Below are 12,839 nucleotides of genomic sequence, written 5' to 3'. Positions count from 1 at the left end.
TTATGTGTAAAGTAATTTATCATTGTCCTTAAAATTGCCTATAGCATTTTTCTAAATATTTGTCACTGATATTGCTTTTTCTAATGTACAATTTAAGCTAATTATAAACCTGTGCTTGTTTCAAATTTGTAGGGGACACCAGACTTTTGGCAAATGCTTTCTAGAACTTCTATTTGAGAGTTTTTACTTGACAATGGTAATTAATCTGGTGCTTCCAACTACTTTCTTCATCTCTCTCTCTCTTTCTCTCTCTCTGACATTGAGGGACACAGGCTGCACAGTTTGATCCCCTACTTGTCAGAGCAAGAAACCTAATTATCTTCTCGTAGGCATTACCTTAAAACTATCAGGACTATGCCTGTGACTACAAATTCCTAGATCAGCCCATTAAGGCATTCAGGGATAGAATTGAGCATCCCTTTGGCTGACATCCCATGGTTGCCTCTGTGGCCCACTTTAAACAGCCCCAGAGGAAGAGTAGTGAGCTAGGCATCAAGAGGCTCATTAATGTGGCTTTATACAGTAACCTCTTCTCTAGGAGACCCAGTAAGGCTAATCTACCCTCAAGTAGCACCTGCTTGTGATATGGGAAGCCAGAATATTGGGCAACCAGCTGCCAGTGATAGAAGTGGATTTCAAAGAGTCTTGTTAGCTCTGCCAAGAGCCAGGCCACTAGAAATGGGACTGCCCTGGGGGTCAAAGTATTCCTGGGTCAGAACCATGGTGGGCCACAAGCTAGAAAGCCCTTCACTCTGCCCAGTTCCCAAAGCACCCGTCGCTATGGAGGGATGGCCTGGGGTCAGCAACATGACAGGTAAAGCTGTATATTCTGTCCAGAGACACCATCTGTTCTGTACCAGCCTCCCTTTCAGGCCGGCTCTCCTCTCTGCCCAGCCAGGTAATGGGAGTCAATGGGATGTCTCCACAGTTTCACACTTCCTTTAAGATGTCCCTTCCAGTACTCCATGTGAAGAGATGGATGGTCCTGACCTTATCTGAAACTCCAGAGTTCATGTGTGTAAGATCTTTGAAACGGTTTTTACTAGCTAGCACTGTAACCTTGAAGGCCACTATCTACTGGAGCCCTGGCCTTACCTTAGGCCCTGACTTTGCTCCTGCTAGCAGCCAGAGTCCCCATGAGCAGAGGGAGGGAAAGAATACAAGACTAGAAGCAGGCCAGACTATACACCCTGTCTTGTTTCTCAAGGTCTCACTAGATAATCTTAATGAGCTGTCATGCATGTTCCTGCCTAAGCTTCCCCACTAATTCCGTACAACATAAAGCCGGGATATCGGGGCTGAGTAAAAGTGTTCCCAGTTCTTTGCCTAAGTCAAATGGACACTCCATCCAAGAATGGCCAGAATGCGGAGTCTGCAGAGAAGATCAACACCTGCCATGGTGATCCGTGTGTCCCATAGAGGCACCCCAAAGAAGCTCCTCAAGACCAATCCTCAGAGACTACATATTCCAGTGAGCTTCAGGAGGAAATCAAGCCATCATTTTGATAAGTAACCCCTCCCTCCATTCCTGTGTCATCCACTCAAATGTATAAATTTCTTCTAACCAAACCATCATCCAGTTTCTTTTGCAGGGCTAGGAGCCTGCCATTCTTGCCCAATATACAACAAAAAGGAAAAATGTGAGTGATTCCAACATCCCAACCTGGACCCTGGCACTGCTTCCTGCTTCCCCTTTCCCACAGCTTGCGGAATTTGTGCGCTGTTCCGGTTATGCACCAATGAGATGTAACTACGAGTCTTTCCTGAGAATTTCACCCACCGTCCTGTCCCCAGTTCCTCTCCCCTTAACACTTTCCTCAACTTCTGAACTCTCACTCTTGCCAGCCAGTCCTTGATTCTCACTTCTTACCTAGGGAAGGCTTGCTGCACCAGCCTCTACAGTCTCCTGACCTCACTCTTTAGTGGATGGTAGCTCAGTTTCCGACCTGCATGGTTGCACCATGCAGCCTATGTGGTACTTATTCCTGAGTCCATCCTAGAGGCCAATTGCCTCCCCATTTTGCCATCTGGCAGGAGAGGGAATTCCTTACCACCAAAGGGATGCCCATCACCAATGCCTCATTCACTAACTCCTCCTGCCTAATGTTTTCCACTGTTTCTCCTCAAGGAGCCCTTAAGCTCAGGTTGCCTACTCACCACCTGCAAGGACATCAACCAGATGAGAATTGGCAGATCGATTTCACCCATGTGCTCACCCACAAAAGCTTCTCTGAGAATACATCAACTGCTATCTTCTAGACCTGGCTGTTACCACACCATCAGACCCCAATGCCTCTCTTCTCTAGCCTGGTGACCTGGTCCTCCTCAAGACCCTCCACCCACGCTCACTCCAACCTCAGTGGACCAGACCTCACTTGGTGACCCTGATCATGCCTGTGGCTGCCAAACTCCTTGATCACACTTCCTGGTATCATATTTCTCACCTCAAACATTTTAGTGCTTGTACCAAGGATAAATTATCTGCCACTTCTTTGACCCACCAACTCTCCCGACTACGCCACTCCTCTCTTACTCCTCTTCTGGACAACAGCTAACCACTTCCTCTTCATCTCAGCTGGATTTGCCTCATTAGTGTATTGGAACCCATGCCACTGTCAAGGGCACATGTCTGGCCCACCTCTTAACAAATGTTATTATTCCAAACAGCTGTGTGGCACTGGGATACCTCATATCACCATCTTATTGAGAGATATATTGCAAGGTGTCTGGGATCTCCATTCTGCTGGCCAGCCCCTGCCCCATCTCTCAACATGGCTCAATGTAATTGTCTTGCCTCCAGCACCAATTCTTCTTTCATGTCATTTTCTTCTATTTCAGTCAACTGTGATGAATTTTCTAGCAAGTGCACCAACTAACACTGCTTTCTTGGTCAGAAGCTAAACAGGAAATTTCAAACTCCCAGGTTCTTGAAAAAACTAAACTGCAGCTTTCATTCCAACTTTGGTAGGAATGTCTATTGCTAACTCCCTGTTGGTGGTAGTCCTCAGTGCAGGAGCCCTAGGTCACTCCATCATCGAGGTCAACAAGCACTAAGCAGACCTAAATCAGGTTATAGAAGACTCAGCCTGGTCCCTGGCATCCTTACAGTGACAAATCACCTCGCTGGCTAAAGTGGCACTCCAGAATCGACGAGCCCTAGATCTGACTGCAAGCAAAGGGGGAACCTGTGTCTTGCTACAGGAACAGTTTTGTTATTATATTAACGAATCTGGTATAGTAGAAACTGGGATTAAAAAAAAATCTCTAGTCAATAAGGGATTGACTCAATAGTTGGCAAAATGTGGGCAAGGACTCAGGTTTAAACATCTGGGAATCCGCCCTACTAACTTGGCTTACACCTATACTATTCCCATTAATAGTTATAGGCCTTTTATTAACAATTGCTCCTTGTTTTCTAAGGTTTGCCAAAGAAAAATCAAAGAAGCCTCACGGGTCACTCTCAACCAACTGCTGCTCCACCCCTATGATCTGGTGGAACACTAAGCCCTCTCCGAACCACAATTAGGGACTACGACCCCCTTCAGCAGGAAATAGTCAGAACGACTTCGTCGCCCCCTTTCCTATTACCAAGAGTCCTGAATGATGGCTGCCCAGGGCACTGGAGAATAGGGTTTGGCCTGCCCCACCCCCACATCTCCTAGGCTCCAACCTGGAACAGGAGGAGGGGCTGCAGGAGCCAGTTATGTCACCTACCTGGCAGGATTCCAGGTGACCAATGGCACACCTGAATGGACATTCCTTGCTTAGTTGGGGCACAGACAGCCCCTTTGCCTTCCCACGTGTCTAGAGGAGTGTAAAACTCCTCCACATGTATCTCAGACGCCCTTTTCGCTTCCCTCTGCCTTCCCTTCTGCACGAAGGGGGCCCAGGAGCGGATTTTCCAATAAAGCTTCCATCTCAACTCTGAACAACTTGCTGATATTATTCCACCAGTGGGCGGGCGGGCGGGCGGTGGCCATCATCTAACAGTGAAATGTAGAAGAGTGTGGACCAGTGTTGTAGTACAGCAAGCTAAGCTATCATTAATGATACCAGCATACACTATTGGATTGTTGGTTTGAATACTTTATGCTCTCTTCTGATTCAGCTCCTTAGTACCATGCCTGAAACAGTTACAGAAAGTGGTCCAAATACTGGGATCTCCACCAATGTGGGAGACTAGGATTGGGATTTTTGGTTCGTGGCTTTCTCCAGCATAACCCTGGCTGTTAGTCATTTTGGGAGAGACCAGCAAATGAAAGATCTCTGGCTTTCTCTATTTCTCTCTCTGTGGGTCTCTCTCTCAATCTCTGTTGTTCTGACTTTTAAATAAATAAACTTTTTAAAAAGAGGTATGTTTTATTTATTCATTTTTGATAGTTGAAGAGATGGGGAAGAGATACAGAGGGAAGAGATCTTCCACCCTCTGTCTCACTCCCCAGATGGCTATAACAAACAGCATTAGGTCAGGAGGAAGCCAAGAGCCAGTATCTTCATCTGAGTCTCCCACCTGGGTAGCAGTTACACACATCGAATAATTACTCTAGTTAGTGATATAAATACTTTGTCACTCAAAGCACCATTCATATCCTAACAATTAACAAAGGTTCTTCTGTATCAAGGCACTCTGATTTCCACTCTGGTCTTGTTATTCATTAGGATGCTACACCCAACTTTAATAAAATACTTAACAGCTGGCATCTCCCTGTTGGCAACCCCCAGCATCGCCACTTACCCCAAGCCGAGCGGAGGGAGTAGGGTTGGTTATGAGACAGACAACACACAGACAACATACAGTGGGTCATTCTTGTGAAGAGAAGGCCAATTTATTCAAAGTCAAGCTGCATCTTTTATAGTCTGCTTGGCCCCTCCCAGCACTTTCCCAATGCTCAAGCAGCACCTAAGCTCCCCCAAGGGCATGTAAAAAGGGGAAGCAGGAAGGAGGGAACTTGCAGTCAAGCCAGGGTCTAAATGTATCAGTCCAAGATTGCCCATCCTGTTACACCTTGAAAAACAAACTAAGTTGTGGAGTTAACCCTTGGGAGACCGGGGCCTACATCTCCCCTCCATCATCTAAAGTGTTAGCTCTACACTGAGGCTAGGTAGCACAGTCTTCTGTCAGATTTTTTGGTTATGGATCTCATCCTGTAAAAGATAGCTGCTTCAGACCTCTGAAAGGTAATGGATCTCCACCACCTGTACATATTCCAACGCCTTTGTAAAGTGAATAATCCTGTGATCTCCAAGGTAATGAATTCACTAGTTAAACATAATTAGACATTTATAACTTTCCCATTTTCCTGAGCCTTTCAACTTTCCTCAGTTCTCTCCCAATGTGGTTCCATTACATACATCTCATATTCAACTTCTAAGGGGCCATACCAAAAGGAAAAAAGGCAGTCAGACAACCGTCTCCAATAAAATTTTTTGTCGGGATGTTGAGTCCTGAGTCATGGAAAAGTATTTTATTTGAATAAACTCTTGTTCCTTTCCTATATTCCACCCACCCATCTGTTCTTTCACACCCAAGATCCATTCTGACACATGCTAGACATTTTTGACGAACATGAATTAGCTAGCACCACCATTCCTTAGGTGAACAGGTGCTTTCTGCTGCAAGAACTAAACCTACTCTGAAGCTTTGTGATAATATTTCCAAAAATTTATGGAATTAAAAGATAAGCTTATTTTGTTGACAAAAAAATGCAGCTTGTTATACACAATTTCTGTGAACTTCCTGAAGGCCCCTCATATGAAGACATGACTCTACTTTATATGGAGATGGGAGAGTGAGGAAATTACAGGGAAACTCTCTAGAAGTGTAAGTATCTGACTGCAGGCTACCTACCACAGGCTACATGTTTGCAGGGCATCCAGAAGGAAAAAGCCTGCTCCTCAATAGTAATGGGAGGTATGAGGTGATTGCACAGTGCAGTATGTTATGAGAAATCTGAGAACTTCATAGTTTCAGTCTGTTCCATTCAAACACCTCCATATTTGCTCTCAGGTTTCCATGAAGACCTGTCAAAGATGAAAATTTAGTCGTTTTTTGTACCTTTGTGCAGTCAACTCTTGCTCCAAGAGATGAGAGCTGCACTGGGAATGATAAAATGTATTTAAAGTGCAAGATGTTTATTTTGGATCAACAGCTGTGAAAAAATATTAGGACAGCACAAGGATTAGACAGAGGAAGCAGTTGCATCATACTACATGCCTGACATAACCTCAGCTAGCATTTCCCATCAGGGTTATACCTACAAGATGAAATACCCAGACGTTTCTACATCTGCCTTGTTCAGTCACATTATATGAAGTGCCCTAGGAATAACACAACGTTGGTTTTTGTAGCTGAGGTATGTCCTAGAGGGACTGATGTTTGAGGGTGAGGGTTTGTCTGCAGTTTGCAATTCCTGCAGCTGGGAACCACATACAAGTCTCTCCTCAGAAAAGCCTAGAGTCCTCTGGATTTCATAGCATTCCCTAAGTTAACAGCTGACTACTCTGATCATGTCATACATCATTCAACCAGTATAAGTATAAAGTAGCACACTGCTTCAACATCCAACTTCATCTCCAAATGACATTGTTAGTAAGTGTGATACTGAAAGAATGCCATTGGTCATCACCACCCCAATATCAGCACTGAGTCCCTTCCTATCATCATAAAAGCCCACGTTGAGACTGAATTTTGTCCCCAAATGAATAAGCAGAGACAAATCTTTACGTAAGTTAGTGTGCATAAAGTATCCCAAATAATGTGGATAATAAAATGAAACTCTATTATTTTCTAGACTACTACTATGAGCACATGGTGTCTGTCTCACAGAATCCTTAAGGAGCATTATTGAAACAGATCTAGAATTTTCATCATGAAAATGAAAGGGAGACATATTCATCCTGTGTGTAGTTAATCAATGATGAACCAACGGGCTTTTGCTGCCCACATTTGCAGATTTTGTAATCCTGAGAACCAATCATGTTTCTATAGGCATCCTGCATAGTGACACCCCAGAAGCTCCTAGAGCATTTATCAAGAAGGATTTAGGAGAGCAGCATTATGGCCTGATGGATTAAGCTACTGCCTGTGATATCAGCATAAAACTTGGGCTTTGGGTTGAGACCCAACTACTATACTTTCAATTCAGCTTCCTGCTAATGTGCCTGGGAAAAGCAGAAGATGTTGGCCCAAGTATACCTGCACCAGCTCCTGGCTTCACAGTGACCCGGCCTTGGCTGTTGCAAGCTTTTTGAGAGTGAATCCACCAAATTATTCTCTCTCTCTCTCCCTCTATCTGTGTGTGTGTGTATGTGTGTGTGTGTGTGTGTATCTTCTCTCTGTGTGTAACTCTTGCAAATAAATAATAAATGGTATTTAATGCAGGCCAAGGTTAAAAGGGAATCTCGCCCTTCACCTACAGAAGGTAGTCAAAAACTTTATATAATTGATTATTCTGAAAAGAACATAGTAAGGCGCAGGCCTGAGATGATTTCAAGTAGTACATAGGAGGCATGTACTAATGCAGACCCAGCGCTCAAGCAGTAGACACTAGGTCTAGATCAAGAGTGGCTGATATGAAATTTAATAATATCAATGAATTCCAGAAAAGCAAGAGATCTTAAGGACTGCAGTCTTAGAAAAGCTAAAAAATTAGAATATTTTACAACCTAAATACTGAAAAATGTTTCCATTTTTCCCTGTTCTGATATGTATTTAGATCCTTTCATTTTTTATAAAAATCATACTAGGGTGAGAATTACAAAACACAGAGGGAAAGAAATCAAGTTAAGGTTTCATTTAAGAACATTGTTATTCATGTCACTGGAATCTTTGTGGCTTTTAACACATAGGATTTTATCACACTCCAAACAGTGCTGGATCTCAGGCTTCCATGGCTATCTTGACACTGGGGAGTTTTAAGGTTGGGATTTCCACAGCCAAATCCCTTCAGGGCTACACCTGCAAATCCAGGAGAAAACACTGCAGTGCCTAGATGCTTTCTGGGATAGCAGTTTTGGACTCAAATGGAAATTCAATCATGATTTTTTTTCTTCCATGAGGCATAAAGAGTTAAGTCTCTTCCCAACATACAACACATTTTGCCAAAATTCAAACACAGATTGAATTTTAAACCATGCTCACAGGCTACATATACTTAATGCTCAGTAGAAGCAAACTAGCAGGGTTTAAAGCAATAGGTCTGAGTTAGGTATATGTGAGGTTGTTGAGGTGTAATTTCCAAACTCTGCACAAGGAAAGTGTGTATAGAGTTTGCAGTGACTGTCAAAAAACATGACATATGATGGTCAGAATCTATTAACCCCCTTTACACTTTGATAGTAGGAAAATCGCTTATACACTATCTGGAGCCTTGGATTCAAGTAAAAAATTTTTGCAAGGGTACTCTTAAACCTAGAACAGCTATGGAAGAAAGGTTACATATTCGAGCACTGAGATTTGCAATCTCCTTACTTAACTGGTGAGGCCGAGTTTGTAGGTCCTGAGAGTTAACACTGTGGGACCACAAAGAAGGAATATGAAGCTCATAATCCAATTCTCCTAAACTGACAATGTTTGAAATTTCCCAGATGCAGCCAAGGATATTATATTTCCGCCGCATTCAATGCGTATCTCTGGTGTCCACAAAACTACATAAATGAAGCGAGTAGGATGATTTGAAGTTCTAACATTTCAAAGACATTTTACAAAAAGAAATACATACCAAGAGTTACAGCAGGGATGAGAAACTGAAGAACTGGGATACTAAAGAACAGGAAACCTGAAGAAATGGGACAGACTATTTCTTACCTCATATTCTCAGATTTTGCTTTCAGTTTTAGTAATTTTTTAGAAGATTTACTTATTTTTATTGGAAAGTCAAATATACAGAGAGGAGGAGAAACAAAGAGGAAGATCTTCTGTCTGCTGGTTCACTCCCCAACTTGCCTCAACGGCCTGAGCTGAGCCAATCCAGGAGGCTGTTCCAAGTCTCCCACACTGTGTAGGGTCCCAAGGTTTTGGCCCATTCTTGCCTGCTTTCCGAGGCTTCAAACAGGGAGTTGGATGGGAAGCAGGGCTGCCAGGATCAGAACCAGTGCCTGTATGGTATCCCAGTGTGCTCAAGGCAAGGACCCCTACCATTGTCAGACCCAGTAATTTTTCTTTTTTAAACCACAGCTTCATAATTTTAAAATTCTACTTGGATGATAAAAATGCTCAATTATGAAGGGAAAAAAATCCACAGTGATATAGAAACTTCATTCTGGTGATATAACAATGGCAAACATTTTTTTTGTATGTGTTTGCCAAATGCTATAGAAGCCAGGCCAGGCCTGATGGTTCTGAAAGAGCTGAGAGCATCAGCAGACAAGGGAGCCATTTGCAAGCCAGGAACACCTGGGCTTGTGTCTAACTTTGGAATACCAAGCAGCGGACTGACATCCCCGGTGTTACCTCTCTTTTGTGCCTCCCTCTGGTTAAAATGACAGAAAAGAGCATCCCTGGCCTCAGTGGTATCTTTTCTTCTTGTTTCCCATGAGTTACACGTAATGAATCAAAGCACCAAGACTCTGTGTTAATGTCTTCTCCCTATTCTAAGAACTGCTAGCTTCACGCAAGACAAGGGTTAATGAAAGCTTTGTATGACACCTGGTTCTTTCTGGGTATAAAGGTCTATTTTTTTTAACAAAGGGCGTCATCCTGAAAGTGTGGATGATAGCCACAGTGTAGATTAATCAAAATATTTCTCCATTAAGCATATTCTTGTTGTCTGTTCAGTTAATTCTGACATCTGGATCCATGAGCAGGGCCCTGAAGAAGGCTAGGAGAAACCGAAAGGAAAATGGAACGCTCAAGGTAAGCGAACTTTCTGAATTTCATAATGGGAAACTCCTCTTCATTTAGAAAGTTCCATATTTATAGGCTTTAAAGATTAGAGGCAGGAGTAGGAGCTAAAGTTAACCACAGCACTTATAAAACCTTATTTTATAGTGATGCTGTTAGGCATCATTGCTACTGATTTCATCCTACGGGGAAGTGCATGCTTAAATACAAAGTATGGTCTTAAGTTTTGAGGGCTTTAAGGAGTGCACAGCAGAGAGGAGAAATTATTCCTGTAAAAGTCTGGACTCTGTGCTCCTTAGTGTCAATGAGCCTTAAGCCCTTACATTCAAACTTGGAGGGGTCCAGGAAGGTTGTCACTGATACGGAATATAGATCATAGCCCCCACAAGAAATAGGATATGCCAATGCACAGAAGAGACTGCAGAGAGAGGAAGAACAAGACTCCTGCCCCTGCTATCAAAGTTAGAGAAAGAAGAAAACAAGAAAAGCATGTCTAATCCTGTGGTAGAACAGGAAGCCTCTGCTGCAAGCTCTGCATCACTCTCTGGTTCTGATGATAATTCAGAAAAGGAGTCGGATATTATGCACACTGATGATGACTCAGAAGGGGTGTCAGATATTGTGATTACTCAAGCACAGTGTACGAGTTTATAAACGTTAGAGAAAGAAAGCTGAGAGAACGAAAAACAAAGGAGCCTATAGCAATGTCAGATATGATTACTAAAGTGCAGCGTAAAAATTTACTAAGGCAGATAAGAAAACTAGCTAAAAGAGTGGATAAAGCTAACATACAAGAAAGAATTGAAGCCCATGGCTCAAAGGTCAGCTAAGGCAATAAATAAAGTTGACATGAGAGAAAACAAAGGACCAGAGTCTACAGTTCTACAGCCACCACCTCCCCCACAGCTGCTGCCTCCTGCACCAGTGCTCCCTGCTTGGAGAAAAGCACTGAGTGCGTACATTGTAACTCTCACAGATGTCCCTGCAGGACAAGCTGGTCCGCAATACCCTAAAGGGGTTAATCAGCATCAGTGGAATGATGGGATACCAATGTCCTTAAGGAAATTTAAGAAAGCCTTATCTACATATGGGTCGCATTCCATTTATACTCAGGGCTTCTTGGATATACTGTCACATGCTCAACAAATGGATCCCTCAGGATCAGGAGTCACTGGTAAAAACAGCACCAGTCTGTTTTTACCAGTGGACAGGTGGAGGTGCTGGCAAGCAGAATGGTGCCACCAGTTAGGGCTCAGTTGTGGCGGACAGCCCCGCAGAGGCAGCTCTGGGCAGCAGCGGGGGCAGCAGCGCCAGCAGCCAGGCCCTGGGTGCCCCTCCAGGCCCCCACAACCCCCCGCTCAGCGCCTGGAAGGAACCCAGTGCAGCAGCCCCGGCAGGGGCAGGGGGCGTCGCCCCAGGCTCAGGGAACACCTCAGGGGTCCCAGCCTGCTGGTGCCAAGGTCTGTGAACCCTCCCAGCTCCCCGACGCCCAGCTTCAGCGAGGCCAAGGCTGCAGGTGCTCTCCTCAATGCACCCCCTCCACCCCCCAGTTCACTGCCGCCCCGGAGATCAAGGCCCCTGAGGCACTGAGCTCCCTCAAGTCCATGGCGGAGCGAGCAGCCCTCAACTCTGGCATCGAGGACCCTGTGCCAACGCTGCGCCCCACGGAGCGAGACATCCTCCTGGGCAGCACCTCAGTGCCCCCGGCCTCGGCCCAGCCACAGCTGCAGCTCTCTGAGGTGAACATCCCGCTGTGGCTGGGCGTGTGTCCCTTGGGGCCCATGCCCCTCAGTAAGGAGCAGCTGTACCAGCAGGCCATGGAGGAAGCCGCCTGGCACCACATGCCACTCCCCTCCGACCCGGAGCACATTCGGCAGTACCTCCCCAGGAACCCCTGCCCATGCCCCCTATCACCACCAGATGCCGCCCCCGCACTCGGACACAGTGGAGTTCTACCAGCGCCTGTCCACCTAGACGCTCTTCTTCATCTTCTACTACCTGGAGGGCACCAAGGCACAGTACCTGGCAGCCAAGGCGCTGAAGAAGCACTCGTGGCGGTTCCACACCAAGTACACAATGTGGTTCCAGAAGCACGAGGAGCCCAAGACCATCACTGACGAGTTTGAGCAGGGCACCTACATCTACTTCGACTACAAGAAGTGGGGCCAGCGCAAGAAGGAAGGCTTCACCTTCGAGTACCACTACCTGGAGGACCGGGACCTCCAGTGACGCGGGCCCTCCCCGCATGCTCCTGCCCGGCCACCCTGGACTTGGAGCACCCTTCCCAGCAGCAGGAGGGGGCTGGGGCCCGCCGCCTCCGCCCCGCCCTGGGGTTCCGGGCTGCTCCCTCCCCTCCCCAGCGAGGGACATTTTTTGGTAAACCTATTTTCATTTTGAAAAATGTTTATGAATAAATAGTTTTCTATGAAAAAAAAAGTCTGGAGCATATATGAATCTAACACGTGGTTGGAGGATGAGTCCAAGCAGCATGCTAAGAAAATCAAGAAAACAGCATTGTAAATATCATGGAAGAGTGGCTGGGTTTGGACATGGCTGGGCACACAAGCACAGTTGATGTATGATGATTAAGCTATTAATCAGGTCTGACAATGTTGCATGAGAGCCTGGGACCGCATAGAGGAAGCAGGAAAAGTTCATTATTCTTTTGTGAATATGCTGCAGTGCCCTAAGGGACCTTATGTAAACTCTATCTCTCATTTACAGTAGGCACTGCAATGGGCCATTTCACAGCTGGATGTCCAGGATCTGTAGTTACATACATTAACTTTTGACAATGCTAATCTTGATTGTCAGCAAGCCCTCTGATCAGTTAAAGCAGCCGGAGGAATCCTAGGTGATGCTATGAGGACATGCATGGATATCAGCTCTGAAGAGTGCAAGGCTAATCTGTTGGCTGTCACATTAAGCAAACATGGCTGGTCAGAACAGCACCTACCAGCATGTGTTATGCTGGATGCTGGGCCTAGTTGGGTTGACC

The 12,839-nt window shown here is 45.2% G+C and overlaps 1 pseudogene; it reads left to right on the top strand.

Annotated features, from left to right (window-relative positions):
• Positions 1–10,330: 10,330 nt before the first annotated feature.
• LOC121157816 lies at positions 10,331–12,096 on the top strand (annotated as a pseudogene).
• Positions 12,097–12,839: the final 743 nt, after the last annotated feature.

Source organism: Ochotona curzoniae, unplaced genomic scaffold (genome assembly GCF_017591425.1).
Source record: "Ochotona curzoniae isolate NIBS_2020 unplaced genomic scaffold, NIBS_Ocur_1.0 contig_3622, whole genome shotgun sequence".
NCBI lineage: Eukaryota > Metazoa > Chordata > Mammalia > Lagomorpha > Ochotonidae > Ochotona > Ochotona curzoniae.
This window is presented reverse-complemented; position numbering and strand designations above follow the sequence as displayed.